The sequence below is a fragment of the Anguilla rostrata genome, chromosome 2 (genome assembly GCF_018555375.3).
Source record: "Anguilla rostrata isolate EN2019 chromosome 2, ASM1855537v3, whole genome shotgun sequence".
Classification (NCBI taxonomy): domain Eukaryota; kingdom Metazoa; phylum Chordata; class Actinopteri; order Anguilliformes; family Anguillidae; genus Anguilla; species Anguilla rostrata.
Window position 1 is genome coordinate 44772514 of NC_057934.1, and position 16975 is coordinate 44789488.

Sequence of the window (16975 nt, forward strand, 5' to 3'; positions counted from 1 at the left end):
GTTGTGCAGAATCCTGTCCGTGTCCTGTAGGGACGCCTGATGCTTCCGCGAACCACTTGCCTACAAAATCCTCTTCCCCCAACAGGCAACCCACTGGAGGGCTCACCAGAAGAGGCAGTCAACCCGGCACACAAGGAACAAGTCTGCAGCTGTACTGCTTTAACTGCCCCAAGGCCACATACCCATGCCCAGCAGTCTGCCACTCACCTGCCAGGTATCAGTGTAAAGTTCTACAGGCAGCCTTTCATTGGCCGACAAGCTATCTTTCAACAACAATGAGAAGGACAGTGAACTGCTTTAGAGCCTCTGTTCCACCAGGAAATGGCAAAATGGTTCCTGGAGTGCACTTATGTTTGTTTTCCCATTTTAAGTTGAGAACCATGAATATTATGCAAACTAGGAGGAAATGGCCAAGAACTGCATCCATTGCGTCAAACCTGTCCTTCATGATGACCAGCTTAGCAGGGTTTCTGGAATAACTAAGCAGTAATATCAAATAATTAGACATTGCAGTAACATTGCAAGAAGTAAAATCACATATTTTATATTATAAGTTATAGCTATGCGTTTACATGTTATTTCCTGCCGTTCTACATCTGTGGTTATTATTATTGACCTAGTGCAACACTTAAACCAGTGTGTCAAATGTGTGAACATTAGCTAGCTATGAAGAAATATCTGTACAACGCCCAAGTTCATTAGCCCACTCACCAAAACAGCATCCGACTGACAGATTGATTACAAACAGCAGACAAGTTTTTTTTTCTCCCCACTATCATTTATATTGTGATTTAGTAGGTATTGGTTAAAAAAAGTAACAAAAATATGTATACGTATGCTATATAAATATGTTTTAACTCTGCTTGAATAATATTTCAACCGGCTATAGCATAATGTCTGAATAAATTATTTTTGTGTATTCCGGGCATATACCTCACTATTTTAAAGACAAAAATGCAGTGTATCCTTCTTTAGGAATGTTCTTTCAAGTTACTTTGGGTGAAACCCACAACCTCAATACAGTTGTAACTCAGTGGTTTCTGTTTGTGTATTTAATGTAATAATATAGGGAACTGTTATACCAGGGGTGGGCAGGGTAGGCGGTATCTGAATTATAAATTATTTAATCAGCCTCAACTAATCACATGCTGCAAAATTTTTGTCACATTTCATCTTAAGGGAAAAAAAAGGTCAGCTGAACTATTTTTTATGTCCCTATAAAACCCTTTACTGTGATCTAACCTAAAAGTGCACCAGCATTTCTAAGCAGCTAACAAGATAATTAAGCCAGTTCGAGCAAAAACCTGTTTGCACACTGCCCCTCCAGGAACTGAATTTCCTGCCACTATGTAACACATCCTGTCCAGGAAAGACTATCTTTGCATGTCATATGCAGGGTTGGGGGTGTGGGGTTGGGTTGGTGCGAATCAAAGCGGGTGTGGTTGTAGTACACTATGTTCCTTTGAACTCCCTTCCCTCCATTCATTTGGCTCCATTCCCTGGTTGTCTGGAACCACTCTGCATTTTCCAGTTAGCCAGAAAGCATTAATGTAAAGGCAGTCAATCAATCACAGCTTTGATTGGCTCACGAGTACAAATGCTACTTGTGAGGTGCTGCAAGCTTGGGAAGAATGCAGAGAGTGAGCAGTGCATTGTGTTGGTGATTGAAGAAGTGATTTTGGATACAGAATGTTTTGACTTGCTCCCCATTTTGGACATTGTGGGAGTCACCAATTAAATTACGGTGGGGCTTGTTTACTAGAACCTGTTTTTGGTCTGTTATTTGAATTGTCTGTTAACACTGGGAACCAAATGGCCAGTTTTTGAGAGGGCTGTGTAAAATGTGTAGTTATACTCTAAACTGAGCTAGGTTTTTGTTTTTGTTACGCATCCCTGGCCACCCTGACTACAAACACCAGGTAAACCTGGTTTGTGTCCTCATTAGCTGGTTTGTGAGGCTTATTTTATCATACATCATAAGAAATCACCTGCTTTCTTCCCTCTGTCCTGTCCCAAATAACAATAAATAAATGTGTGTGTGTGTGTGTGCTTGTGCACGTGTGTGCATGCATAGGGACAAACTATCGGAAACACCACATGAAAAAAGACTTAGTAACTTTGAAGGCATGAAATCACAACTACAAAGGCAATAAGCACTTTGATTTGTAAGCAACTTAACCACAAAGCAACATAAGGCACCTAACAGAGTTCCAAAGAAGTCAAATACTCACTGTCCAAATTGCAATTGCATTGGTCTCAAAAACTGCAAAATTATGCACAACAGAATAGTTGCAAGACACCAAACTACAGCCTCGCTCAGATCCCTCTCCTGGTTCAAGCCCTTGCCTTGATGAAACCTGGAAGCGTAGGCGCATTTCCCCACCCCTCCTGATCTGCATATTACAGTAACATGCATTTCTCTGTTTGGACTTTATATTTGACCAGTTAGTACTTCAGGCTATCATCTGACCAATCACTTCATGTATTTGTCAATACATGCCCAATTACCTATATATTACCATTTAGCTTATCTTTAACTATCGACACCAGACCAGCAGGCAGAGGATAGGCTCCCCCTCTATATCTGGATTCCTCTGGAGATTTCTTCCCCTTAGGGCAGATTATCATCCCCAGTTCAGTGCTGTATGAAGAAGCACAGAATGCTTTGTTATGCCGCGCTTCATTTTTTGCTGAGGTTCTGTATGTTGTTATATTGTCAAAAGGGAGATTCCTGTCAGTGGCTTTTATTTGCCTTAAGGGCATTCATGTGTGGAACCGCTGTACTTGTCATTATTATATGGCTTTTCTGCTGCATGCCACTTCTGTGCAACATAGGCTGTGGATATCCTCTCTCCCATTGTGTATTTTATATGGAAATCTTTACCTGCCTTACACAGAGGCATGTGAAAGAAGGAATTCTCTGTGAACTTTATTTAGGAAAGCATTCTGGTTGATGCAGAATAGTGGTGTAGTTTTGTAGTTTGAAAGAAGCGGTTTGTACATCATTATGGAAGAGTCAATTTACAAAAATGCAATAATTTCCAACTATTGCCTTTCTGGTTGGACATGTTATACAATGATTGCATGTGAAAGACTGCATGCTCAGTGTGCAGAAGTGCAAATGTTCAGCAGTGATGCTCATGCAAGCCTACACGGGTTGCAGTTCATATGTCCGCAGGCAAGGCTGAGTGCCCTAACATATTGTGTGACATGGTGGCATAGACGTGTGATGTACTTGCACTACATTATGAATGACACTCACATTTCTCTACCATTATTTGGTAGATTTGTTGTTTGGTAGAACTGGCTCTTGGTTTTAGAATGACACCATTTTAAAACCACTGTATGAAAATTGCACAGTAAACGTTCATTGTTGGATGAAGCACTAATCAATTTTTGACAATTATATTAAACATATTGTCCTCAGCAATATTTCTCATTTACAAATCAGAAAAAACCAATGAGACATTGTGAACAAATGGGCATGGCTTTCATAGTTGCCTGCCGGAAATGATCTTTCTTCTCAGTTAAATGAACAAATCGAACCACTCCACCTCGGTCATTAAAAGCAGAGTGCTTTTAACCACAAGGTCTATGGCATGCATTTCTGCTGCCATTTAGACAAGACACAAATCACTCAGACAATCCTGGTCATGCAGAGATCACCCTTTCTTTACATTATGCCATTAAAAGGACGGAAGCTAATGCTAACAGAGTTAATCCCAAAATCTAGATGTTTAGATGGATATTTAGAATTCATTGTCAGCAGAAACTCCATTACAACAACTGCCACTCACAGCTCCCTCCTCTGAATTATAAGTACCAGGCAATGCCTAGCACCCCTTTCTCATCCCCTCGTCTGAAAGGCTTAGCAAATAAAAGTGGGATTTTAATAAATCACCTCAAACATTCCACCTATTAGCCTCCTCTCCCTTGTCTCCTAATACTGAATTTGCTGCCTTAAATGCCCCCTTGTTGAAAATTTAAAAGAAAATTTAAATATTGATCCAAAGCTTTAAAAATGCATATATTTTATGAATACATATATTTTAAATGGTGTGCTATTTTACACCGCATATTAATGTCACTATATCAGCAAATAGTATCTTTGAGTTGGACATGTACATAAAATATGAAAAGAATAAGCATTCATCTTTTGCTTTCATGTAACCTTTGTGTTTTCTATTTGTCCCCTTCACTCAGAGTTTTTCTTTTTTGAACTTGAATTATATCACGGTGCCAGTGATGAGCAAATGACATACGTGTTTTTTTTTACTCAAGAGATTGGGTAATGGAAAAGGCATGCGTTATATATTTTTTTAATCTATTTTGTTGATTCAGTCTAATAAAATAATTATATGATAGCTGTCTCTAACTGCCTGTAACTGCAGATACTGGGTTTATTGCTTTAGGTCCAGTTGTGGGGGGGAAAAAATATTTCAGAGATTTTCTGGATGTCCTTAATGCTTAGGAAGAGGTCATTGTAACATTTCAGTTTAGAGAACTTTGATATGATGACCTACTTTGAAGTGCACAGGTTCATTTTTCCAAATGCAACCTTCCTTCCACCTTCTGCAAATGGAAAACTTTCCAGACATAAGTAATTGTTTTCCAAAGTGAACAGAAACTATTTGTTTGTGTATCAATTGAGTTTGCAGAAATACAATTTTTAAACACCCCTTTGCCTCAGTCAATTCAGATAGATGCAAAGTAGCAATCATGTCCTCAGAAATGTTTTTTTTTCTACAATTATTTTATTTCCAAAAAATTTTTTTTAAAATGCTAGCAATATGCACTGAAAAGGCAAGGATGATATAATGAATGGCTCTGCAAAAAGATTTAACAGAAATGTTACACTGTCACTGTTGCTCTGCCAATGTGTATGTGGTAGGGAGCTGTGGACAGGTCAACTCAAAGGGACTCCTCTACAGACAAGCACAACCATAAGCAATATGCTGACTCCCAACTTGGCCACTCACCAATTAATATTTGAGAATAAAAAAACTACCACTGTGCTTGGTAAAAAATGACTGAGAAAAATTATGTTCATCAATATTGTTTGAACATGTCTACAAAACTGCTACTATAATGGATTATACAGAGTAGAAGTGATTTCTGTCTGAAAGTGTTATTTAGACCAAAAGAAGTAAGTACCTATATGTCTAACTTGGATATCCTGTTATAATGATGGTGAATAGGGGCATGGATATAAAACCCTGCTAATAAAAATCCTGTGTATTTATCTTCAAACATAAACAAGCTCATAATATGTGAATGAATCCCCTATGGCTGAGAAAGTAAAGCTGAGCAGCATGTCTTCTCCAAATCTGTTTGATTCCTGTTTAATCAAATATCATGATCCCTGACATTTGGTATGCAAGCTTAGTGATTCACATTTAAACAATGAAAAGTTCTAAAAGGGCTATTTATTTTGCATGTGTCATGAAAGTTAGAGGCACAGTAGCTGCAGTGTAGGAAGTCCTTGAAAGTTCATTTATACTAAAACTGCTCATATGAGTCCATGGGTGTATGAGTTCATACAACTGATATGTTACTGGAAAAGTACCATTTTAAAGATTGCTTATGCATATTGTATATTGCAGCATATCAAAATAGATAAACTCAGAAGATAGTTTGTCAGTGATCCTGCCTGAATTAACATTAAATAATAAATAATATGTATGTCCTATTTAGAAAAACTTTGAATTAACCTTAACAAAGAAAATAGCCCTCATATACTATATATGTACAGTATATAGCCGCCAATCTATTGCAGGGCGCATGCACCATTCTCACACACACACACACACTCATACCTATGGGCAATTTACAGTCTCCAATTAGCCTACCAGCCTACCTGCATGTCTTTGGACAGTGGGAGGAAACCGGAGTACCCAGAGGAAACCCACAATGATACGGGTAGAGCACTCCACATCGAAAGGCCCAGGCCTGGACTTGAAAGATTGACTTGAACCCAGGACCTCCTTGCTGCAAGGCTACCCACTGCACCACCGTGCCACCGTGTCACTCTTATGGTATACCATGAATTTAAAAGCAGATTGTCTCTACTTTTGTCTCATATTCATCTTTTGATCTCAAATCCAAACAATTTACAACAAATAAAACATTTTTACTGTGTATATACAGACAATTCAGTGCATAATTATTTGCTCAGTGAGACCATTTTAGTTGTTTTAGCTATGTACTCAAGCACACTAGATTTGAAATGAAACTTTGAATATGATGTTAAAGTGCAGACTGTCAACTTTAATTTGATGGTGTTTATGTGGGTCTGCGACCCATCGTACATCATTCGACCCTGGGTATCTTCCGCTGGTGATGCTCTGCCATGCCTGTACTGCAGCCATCTTCAGTTCCTGTTGGTTTCTGGGGCGTTTTTACTTCAGTCTTGACTTCAGCAAGTGAAATGCATGATCAGTTGGATTCAGGTTGGGTGATTGATTTGGCCAGTCAAGAACATTTCACTTTTTGGCCATGAAAATGTTTGTTTGCTTTAGCAGTATGTTTGGGGTCACTGTCTTGCTGAAAGTTGACGCACCGTCAAATTACTTTTGAGGTATTTGCTAGGATCTGAGCAGATTAGATGTTTCTGTATACCTCAGAGTTCATCCTGCTGCTGCCATCAGCAGTGAAGACAAGTAAGCCAGTTACAGTGCCACCCATACATGTCCAAGCCATAGCACAACCTCCACCATGTTTCATAAATGAGAGGCGATTTGGATCATGAGCAGCTCCTTTCTTTCTCCAAACTTTACTCTTTCCATCACTTTGGCACAGGCAATACTCAACTCATCTGTCCATAAGAGTTTTTTTTCCCCAAAACTACAGCTTTTTTAATGCAGTTTCTTTTTCTTCTTCTTTTTTAAGCAAACACTAACCTGGCCGTTCTGTTCTTGAGGCTTACTAGTGGCTTGCATCTTGCGGTGAACCCTCTGAGGTTATGTTGATGTAGTCTCTTTATGGAAGACTTTCACACATCTATGCCTACATCTGGAGAGCATTCTCGATCTGTTTGACAGTTGAAAATGGGTTTTTATTCACAACTATACTATACGACATCCACTATAGTGGTCTTCCGTGGTCTGCTGGATTGTTTGCTGTTGCTGAGCTCACCAGTTGCTCTTTTGCTCTTTAACAATGTACCAGGCAGTTGATTTTGACAAACCTAATGTTTTGTCTGTGTCTTTGATTGATTTTTTCCTGATTTCCCATGATGGTGTTTTCCTGCCATTGGCACTTATTTGGTCCTCATATTGAGAGAATACAGCAACGGCCACTAAGTGAAAATTCCACATCTACACAGTATAATGAACTCTGGGCCTTTTGTTAGCTTTCTTGTGCATGCACTAATGATGAAAAGACACACACTGGCCAAGGAACAGCTGAGCAGCCAATTGTCCAATTACTTTTGCTCTTCTAAAATGGAGGGACTATGTCCATATTACGTACTGCACTATATACATATATATATATATATATATATATATATAAGCATTTGTTACCTTTGACACGCTGAAGAAGGTCGTTTTGCCCGATACGTTAGTGCGAAAATATAGCGAAGATTATATTTTATCCTTATCTCATTATTGCATTTTCAGTGTAGGACCAGCACTTAAGTTTACATGCTATTGAGTTGAGGCCGTTTCTTTTTCATTATGTAATTAATCATGCATTTAAATTAGCTGTATTGGAGGCACGACTGAATAAATCTTTGACAACTAAGTGACCGATTAATCCAGAGATAAATGACGTTGTGGCGTAATTGTTTCCTTGTGTTTCGACGTGCTGGTAGTGAAGGTTCATTAATTCTGTACGCTTTCTACCTTTCGGGACTTAAAAAGCATCGCACGTGGGACACTACGACAAAATGATTTGAAATTAACTTCCGAAGGTCTGTGTTGAATTTTTTAGCCTGACTGTGTCAATCTGATTATGAGATTTACATACACGCCCTCCTGCGATGCTTCTGCACTAACATGCATTTGCCGTAAAGTTCACCCTTCAGTTTTGCAACAAAATATAAATGGTTGTCAGTGGTAAAACGTGGTGCCACCAGGACGAATCGGTCTTGCTTCTTGGTGATGGAAACCGACTCCTGGTCTGTTTGGAATAAATAAAGCCAATGGAGCAGCGGAGTTTTCAATCAGGGGTTTGCCTTGAATTAATCACCCTCTGTTTAATGGATCTTTGAGGTTTGTGCTTGGCGCAGTGAGGAGCTGCAGCTCTTTGTATTCTCAGGCTGAGTGCAACCCTGGATTTTCCTATAGAAATTCGCTGCACTCCGCGAAAATTTCTTTGGGTTCGGAGTGACATTGACGCCCTTCTATTTGGATCTCGAGAGACTTGGGAACTTCTGTCTGTCCTGATTTAAGCAGGTAAGCGACTAAATGCTTTTTCTTTCTTGCAGCAGTGGGACGTCATACAGATGTTTATCCTTCGTTTTGCATCACGATGACAATACGGACATGCATTTCCATTGAATGTGTTTGAATCGGCTCGTTTTGCACATAAAGCTTAAAATCCCACTCACTATCAATTCGACTGCATGCTCTCTTACACGTCCAATAGGACCCTGCTTCAACTAATGTTGTGCATCACCTAAATTTTACATTCACACATTTGTTAATGATTGTTGTAAACGACACTCGTGTTAAGCTAAAGGGAAGCGTGCGGTTTGTAATCAGTTTAATGTTGAAAGTAGCCTACATTGGAAAAGGCACCTCATAGCATAAATCCCAGCAGAGATCGCTGTTTGACTTTATTTGTAGATAGTTTACTTTTAGAATGTCGTTTAAGAAGAAAACTGGTTAAAGGGCGTTTCAGCTGGCATTGGTTTGAAAATGAAAACCTGAATGCAACTAACCTCTGGCAGAGATGTTTATGAGTTTGATAGCATTTCAGAAACTATACCATTTCTTATGGCCGATTAGTGGACTTCCAAACAGCACACCTATCAGGTTCAAGAGTTAAGGAAATGGATTTCCAGCTAACGTTTCATTCGAGGTGTGTTACCGAATTGTGAAAGGAAATGTCTTTGTCCCTAAATGTTTCAGAACCATGGACAGCAAGGTCTGCCTTTACCGCTAGAGTCCGCTTCCACCCCTGTCTTCCATCTGCAATCTTTCGTGATTTTCAGATTTTTTATGCTTTATACCGAGGAAACAAAACGTGTGTATTTTGATTTTATTATAAGCATCATAATGAATAGCCCACGATTCAAAATGCAATGTTCAGACCTAAGGCGCCATCTGTTTTTTTTTCTTTTTTTACGGAGCGTCTTGACTGTTTGTTTCTTCATAGTTCTTCAAACTTTATTCAGTGTAATATAAAACATATTGCTATACATTTTTTACAGTACTGTAGCATGTGCAATGCAATGTGTCCTTGCGTTTGTTTAACGGACGTTCAATTTTTGTTTTAGCCAACTTAGTTTTGTTCATCTTTACATAGTGATATGCATTTTAGAGTAGAAACAATTTCATAAATCAGTTTAGTGACACTATGGGTACCTTAATACCATGATTACCATTAATTCCGATGCTAGGTGCAACGTGGATTAAGATAATGTTCTTAACTGAACATTCTAATGCTGATGTAAGAATCATCACTGGTAATTGAAAGCAATGGAGTTCTACAACACTGAAAAAACCTAGGCTACTCTTCAATGGATTGAGCGTTCAAAACGCCATGTGTCATTTGATATGTAGCATACATAGCCTTGTATAGGCTACTTTGGATCTGCAGTGAGAATCGCTTATACTTTCAATTTTACTGTATTAGTATTGTTATTAAAGTTGTTGTTATTATTCTTACCTTTCGATGTTCATGGAGGCCCGCTGAGTTCACTTTTTGGTCTGTAAAGTGTTTTATCGTTATTTATCATTTGACGGCAAAGGATAATGCAATTACTTCTGTTTCTGAAATGAGTAGGCTACTGAATCGAAGCCATATTGGTAAAACATACTAGTATTTTCGAGCATTAGTGTATTTGTGTGAAAACATATTTAATAAAATTGAATGCACTATCGCGTATAGTCTCTGAATTTTATCAGTTTTACACCTTGGCGATTTTAACGGGCAATTTATGGAAGATATTGGTCGCGAAGGTCCTTTCAAGCACAACCGTTTAATCGTCATTAAGAAAACATTGGTATTAAGGGATGTGTTTTGTTTTCGACGTGCCTGTCTGTTTTCACGCATTGGGAATAGTCAGCTTTGAACGTGATTGAAAGCTGACCACATAGCGACGGTAATTTATTAATCGCTTGTTGATTGGTGGTTGACAAGAGAGTAATGGCTTCATTGGCACGCCCACCAGGTCCACACACTTCCTACGCGAAAATGAATCTGTCCAGCTGTAGCTTACAGCCTGTACTATGACTTGAACTTCTGTGGAATGTAATGCCTTTTAAACCTGATAGAGAGGACCGCTTTTCTGGATTAAAATTTGCAAGAATTCACAAACCTACGGTTCCTGGATACCATATAGGTGCACCTTTCCTTCCACTGTTGAAAATTAATACAGAGGGGATTTCTACAAGAGACCAATCATGTTGACACGTTGCCCCTAAACTATTATGACTGACGGCAAAGGACTTCAAGATACCGAATACACTCCCCTACTTATGTTATTATTCCGCTGTTGCCTATTAACAGTTGCTTTAAACCTCAGTTGTTTTAAATCCCAGAGTTAGTGAACAGAAAGGCTGGCATGTCAATCAAGGCCAATAAGGATGCCTTCAGAACAGCACAACATTGGCTCAGTGACTATGCTGGTGAAAATGGTGATGTTCAACGTTTATATTAAAAAAGGCAGGATTGCCGAAACGCGTTCGTAAACTACTGCTAGCGTTTGGAATAAACGAAGTGTTCTTTTGAAACAATTGTTGCGCTGGCCATTCATGCTTTTTTAAACATTTGCCGGGGTTTTCAGAACCTAAAGAATTGTATATTCTCTTTTTTCGGTTTTGCGGAGTAGAGCACGTCATCGTATTCGTGTCAATGTTTATATTAATCACTGGAATGCATAATGATGGTTTAATTTGTAGTGTGAAACAAATTATTTAGCTACTTGAAAATTCTGTTCAGTTAATTAGAGATAACTAGTCAATGGTTCAATAAGTAAAGTATTACTTTGGAAATATGTTTTCCTATAGTGCAATCAGCCTATATTGAACCAATTAATTTTTAGCTTCATTATACTTAACATTCCACCATTACAGTAGTATTTGAGAGAATGACAAGATGATGGCAAAATAAATATGACACCTTCAGTTACTGCTGGACGTTGAGGGACAGCAGTGTACAATTGAAAACAGTGATCCCTCGTCCTCTGCCTGGTTTTGTTTTACTTGGATGCACTTTTGTTCTGGTCCATCCTTGGTATCTGAAAGCAACATTTAATTATTTGGCATATACGAGGCACAAATCACAGCAGTCCCAAAGGTGAAACTGTACCAGAGCACCAAGTGCGGTTATCAGAGTGTTAGCGGATCACTTTAGTATGTAACTTGGGAAATAGAATCATTAGTAAGGAAGTACGGCTAACAGCACCTGATGTGCTCCACAAATCTCAAAACTCATAAACTGGGTATTCCCTCCTCTGTGCTTGTTAGCCTCGTGCTAAGATTGCTATGACATACACAATATGCAATCAGTTTTATTGCTCAGTGGCTCGGGCTGTAGCTTTACACTGATTACAGAAAACAGCAGAGCACGCTGACAAGAAGACATCGAAAGTCTGCCAGTTTAACCTTTCTTGATTGGTTTTAACATTTTCAGTGATAGCTGCAAGTTGGTTGTCAAGTCGTGCAATATCATGCTTGTTGTTAAGTGCGAAAAACTATCTGTCAAATCAGTTCAGTTGGTAGCAGTACGTCAGTACAAAGTAAGTAGCCTACGAAGTGAAGTAGGATTAACATCCGTTAGTGTGTGTGTGTGTGTGTGTGTGTGTGTGTGTGTGTGAGAGAGAGAGAGAACGTGTGTTTCCATACAGAGAGAAGTGCCTCTTATTTTCATAAGTACCCTGATTGCTCCGTAGGAGGCATAGCAAATGAAACTGAAGTGCCCCTGACATTTCCGTTATCTTGCTATTAAATACCAGTGAACTCGCCCTTTAAATAATGACGCTGCTTAACATTAAACTTTAGACATCATTTTGAACTCTGGCTAACCTCCTGCTGTTGATTTCATACTTTTCAGTGACAGTTTTGCCATTGATTATATGCTGAACAGCACTCATTAATATAAAGCATGACGAGATTAGTAATATAAATCATTAGTTTGTTAGTTTAGAGGTCTTTAGCGCTGTATATAACCATTACCCATTGCAGGTGGAGAGTGACTGAATTCCGCTTTATCGGGGAATTATACTTTGTTGAATATAACTAATTGCTTGTAGAGTCCCGTCACCTTATTTTCCGAGTATTTACATACGTTCATTTCAATCATTTAATGTGTGCAAGGACTGCAACTTGTATCGTCATGAAACAACAATAAGAATTCCAATAAAAAAATCTATCACAATGGTCAAAAGGAAATGACATTCTCTCAACTCAATACAGTTTGTTCTGGTGAGGCGTCCTACAGACCAGTGGCCTCTTAAAAATCCTTTATCTTCCCCAGTTTTGGAGACACACAGACATCCCTGGGATGCTGATCTGATGTTTTTTGGAGACACATATTAAGTCAATAACTCTGAGATGTACTCAGGGGCCAGACCATGACAGCCAGAGGAGGGTGGGCAGATTTGGCGGGAGGGGGGAGGATGGGCAGACTTGGAGTGGGGGGTGGGGGGTGTTCGGTGGGGAGGGAGGATGGGCAGACTTGGCGGGGGGGAATCCTCTTTTTTTGTATCATAATTATTCTTTATTAATTTTGTAGAATCTAACCGATGCAGAGCCGAAGCAAGTACACTGAAAACAAAGGTGATGAGATGGGAAATGTATGAATGGACTTTTCAAAATGTTTGAATAACAAGCATATCTTTCCAGTATGTTTCTAGATAAAGCATTCCTAGATTACCTTCTAGTGTGGCAGATGTCTGCAAGGTTATGTGCCTCAATCGTACATTAAGGAAAAGGCGTAAATTACCATATATTTTCTTTCCGCCAGCACACGGGCATATACATACACAATTCTTTAAACAAACCAAGTGTTCGTGATCTAATGAAAGACACATTTGCATTCCATTTATAAGCCAGTTTAGAATTAAATTACTATCATAACGCTGACACGTTCTGATAAGCAACGCGAATTTGCTGTGTGGATGAACGTTTTCTATTAAAGGCCAGAGGTTTGAAAGGGGATGGCACGATATTTCGTCGTGGGTGTACTGCTTGTATGAACCATGGTCCTGTGTTCACATGCGCGTAGCCGTTGCTTTCCCTCTCTCTTATCTTGATATGTTGCTCGTGGATTGAGTCAGCTGTTTTGTATGCAAGTTGCCTTTGCTGGTTGCTTTGAGAAGGAGAGCGAGATCGTGCTGTGGATACAGAAAGAGAACCGCCGTTCTTTAAGGTAGAGAGGAGAGACGGCGAAAACGGTACACGATTCCCACTATATAATTACGTCGCTGTGGAAGAAGAAGCTTCATATCCTAGCGGCAAAGCGACAGGAAGGTTAGAGATGGGAGCTCTCTTGCTGTGTAATTCTTATTATTTATTGTCCTGCTGTTTTGCATTTTAGGGACCGCATTAGGCTACACAGTTCATGCCGCTTATGCGCCACTCTGCTGGTATATCTCTCGATCGCTAGCTTCATTACAAACCCTGGGAAAAGTAGAACAGTTTTATGGGAGGAATGATGTAGTCGTTGAAAACTAAAGATAGGTACTGAATATTCATAAATGTAGCCTCTCAAAAACTGCGGTATCCATTCATACCTAAGATCTGGGCTAATGGAAAGACTGGGCTCAATATAATATTATGAATAGGATATGGATGGACAAAAGAAGGGTTTAGACCAATCAATGGACACAAACATGTAGATACATTAATAAAGGGGATGGGCATATGATGCCAATCAAATCTTTTTTCAAAGAGTTAAGAATGGAAGAAACTTGTCAGTTCCAGGACGCTGTTTAGGCTGTTACCCATTACATTCATTCAGGGCGCTGTTCGCACGTGGATTCCGTGTCCCAAGAGACAGTATCTTCTTTGCCGGAGAACCTTACACTCTGGACTTCATGCTCCTATTAAAATGAGACAACTGATTTATTCATGTCAAGGACTTGAAGTATCTTCTTAAGAGCACTTGGACTTAGCGGAAGGGTAAGCTCGGTGAAGACTCAAAAAAATCTTTCGAATTCTGAAACCATCTTGTAACCTGAGACGCCAGCTGCATATCACCGCCAATAGTTAAACTGCAGACTACTAAATGAGGTACGTTTTATTATTATTATTATTATTATTATTATTATTATTATTATAGCGAACATAAGTGAATACTTGAACTTCAATATAACTTCAACCTGATGCTTATTAAGTGTGTTAAACATATTTAAGATCGCAAATAGAGTAAACTATTTGTGATCTTAAATTTTGAGGAGGTGCTCTGTCAAACACTTCTGTAAACTGTATCTTAGCTAGCGATTATAGTTGGGGTAAACTAAAATAATAATGATTTTCTTCAAATCGTAGACCATCTGGTCTCAGTAATCTTCAGAATATCACATAATGGTTGTCTTCAAGCTAGTATTGGTTCCTAGTATTGCTATCCGTGCATTGCCTTTGAAGATATAAATTATGTCATTTGCTAGTGTTGCTCTGTATGAAAAGCCATCAGTCCACCTCCTGACTTGTAATGGATGAACCCTGGCATCACAGTCACCTTTATTTAAGCGTACTGCTTACATTCTAGAAGTGCCCGTAGTGAAATGGATTTGCTCCCCGAAAAAAGGTCGTGTTGTAAATCGTACAGTAGCCTAGCTTACATCATGATACATATAAAAGCACACTATCTGACGGATTGACAAGATATATTAAAAATATATAACAAGCGACACATTTCTGATTTTTGTGTTATAATATTCCGAGTCTATCCCACTCTACCTTGACTTTATTTGGAGAAATATTGCAATACAGAGATGGCTCTGGCTGTTTTTTTCCTTTTCTCACCTTTCTAACATTGTGATTGTTGTGCAACTCATTCTAAGCTAAACGGTATTTCAAACTGACTGCTTAAAACATTTCTAAGAGCCTAACGAGCTGGTTAAATATTGAAACTGGAATCGTTGGCAAATACTGAAAACAAAAAAGTAAAACATTGGCTTAACCCCACTAATGTTCTGGAATGTAGTGAGAATGGATAATGTTTCGTAAAACTGGATCATATCGATAAAGAGTCGAATCGAATCAGACAACGTTGTGCCAATCCTAACATCTTTCTCTTGGTCAGAGAAACCGTTGTTCTTCATTCATATCATGTAAACTGTGATTCGTCTAATCGTGTCAGCAAGTGTTATCGCGATAATTATCTCATTGCATTTCACCATATGCACACGTATTTACATATTTCTGTTCAATTCTGACTGATGACAAAATTCAGTTTATTATTTCGTCATTCAATGCGTAGCAAAAGACAGCGATCCAGAAAATCCAGCAGAAAAGTAGCCTATCTAGAGAGTATGATCCTAACAAGATTGCTGGATTCCACCTGTACATTAAAATTGTATGGGCGTACTTAATTTACCCTATAACATGTAAGTATTTATAAGGATTAAAGATTGAATCTATTTTGTAAGAAAAAAAAAAACAATGAGGTCATTAACTGGGAACGTCACGAATTGTATCGTGTTAGATATGTAGCCTAAGCCAGCGTTGTCAAAAAGCTTATAAGTTTCCAAACCGTTTGCTTGTTTTTAAACAACTAGTTATTCCTCGTCCTGCTTGATAGTGTTTTTATCTACTCAAACTTTAACGCACATTCATGTCTTTGGAGAAGATGGTTGTTGGAATACACCCATTTCTTATGGATAGTAAGATGATGTTTTAAAGTTGGCTGAAGAGGGCGTATATATTTTATATTTCTGGGTGCTTTGGTAGCTGCCTTCAAATAGCCTCATGAGAGAGCGTCTAGTAGAACTGTCCATGGTTCTGAAGTGAGCGATTTTTGTTCAAATTTCAAATTTTGACCGTGGTACATATCCATTGACAGATACGAGCGCGCATACACGCGAGGGTACAGATAGATAGACAGACAGACAGACAGAATAAGAGAGAGAAAAATTAATTAATACTTTCAATAATGCATTTAGCCAGAGTGATTTTATAGTTTTTCCTATATACACATTTGGTATTGACAACGCACCACACTTCCCATCTAACCCATATATTACAGTATCCCTTCACTGTACAGCTGAAAACATATTTCAGGTGCAGTTTTGGTGAGTACCATAAAGTGTCTATCCAATGAAGAATAAAATAATTATTCCCAATAGTTTTGTAAACTGTGACAAAAAGAAAGGAGGCTGGGGGGAGTGCTTGGGTGGTGAATCCAGTTGTGAGACTGTTTCCTTATGAGGATGAGCCCCACGTGACGGTCTAGTATCACACGCGGATTGTGCCAGTGCCAACCATATCCAGCAGCCCTGCAGAGCAATGCATAATTGGCCATTGCATCAGCCTGAGCGGAAGGGATTCAGTTGGCCAGGATGACCATGACCCATCACTCGCCAGCAATACCCATTGGTCAGTGGTGTGCCCTGAGCGTGTACACTGCTTGGAAACTAAATAATGGACGGCACAGCAACAGTTATTTAATTCAGCATTTTGAATATAGTACTGTACCCATTACAATGACATTAGTAATATCTTTTGATATTTATTAGAATTGTATGTAAATTGTTGGCTATCCCACCAAGGGTTCATTTTTAAGGTTTTGTTAACCTAGTCAACTCCTTAGCTTGGCAATTATTTACAAGTTTAATTTACACCCATATAGCTAAATCCAACAC

General features: G+C 38.9%; 1 protein-coding gene across 8 annotated transcripts in view; it reads left to right on the top strand.

The window, feature by feature from the left end:
- Nucleotides 1-16975, top strand: part of LOC135248176 (protein ELFN1-like) — a 144924-nt gene that overhangs the window by 3326 nt on the left and 124623 nt on the right. For 5 of the 8 annotated variants that reach the window (XM_064322497.1, XM_064322499.1, XM_064322494.1 and 2 more), the window contains one exon: nucleotides 86-214. The gene's annotated coding sequence lies outside the window, so the exon portion shown is untranslated. Of the gene's footprint in view, nucleotides 1-85; nucleotides 215-5875; nucleotides 6100-13301; nucleotides 14403-16975 lie in introns of those variants that run through there. The other 3 variants (XM_064322500.1, XM_064322502.1, XR_010328375.1) reach the window with 2 other exon arrangements.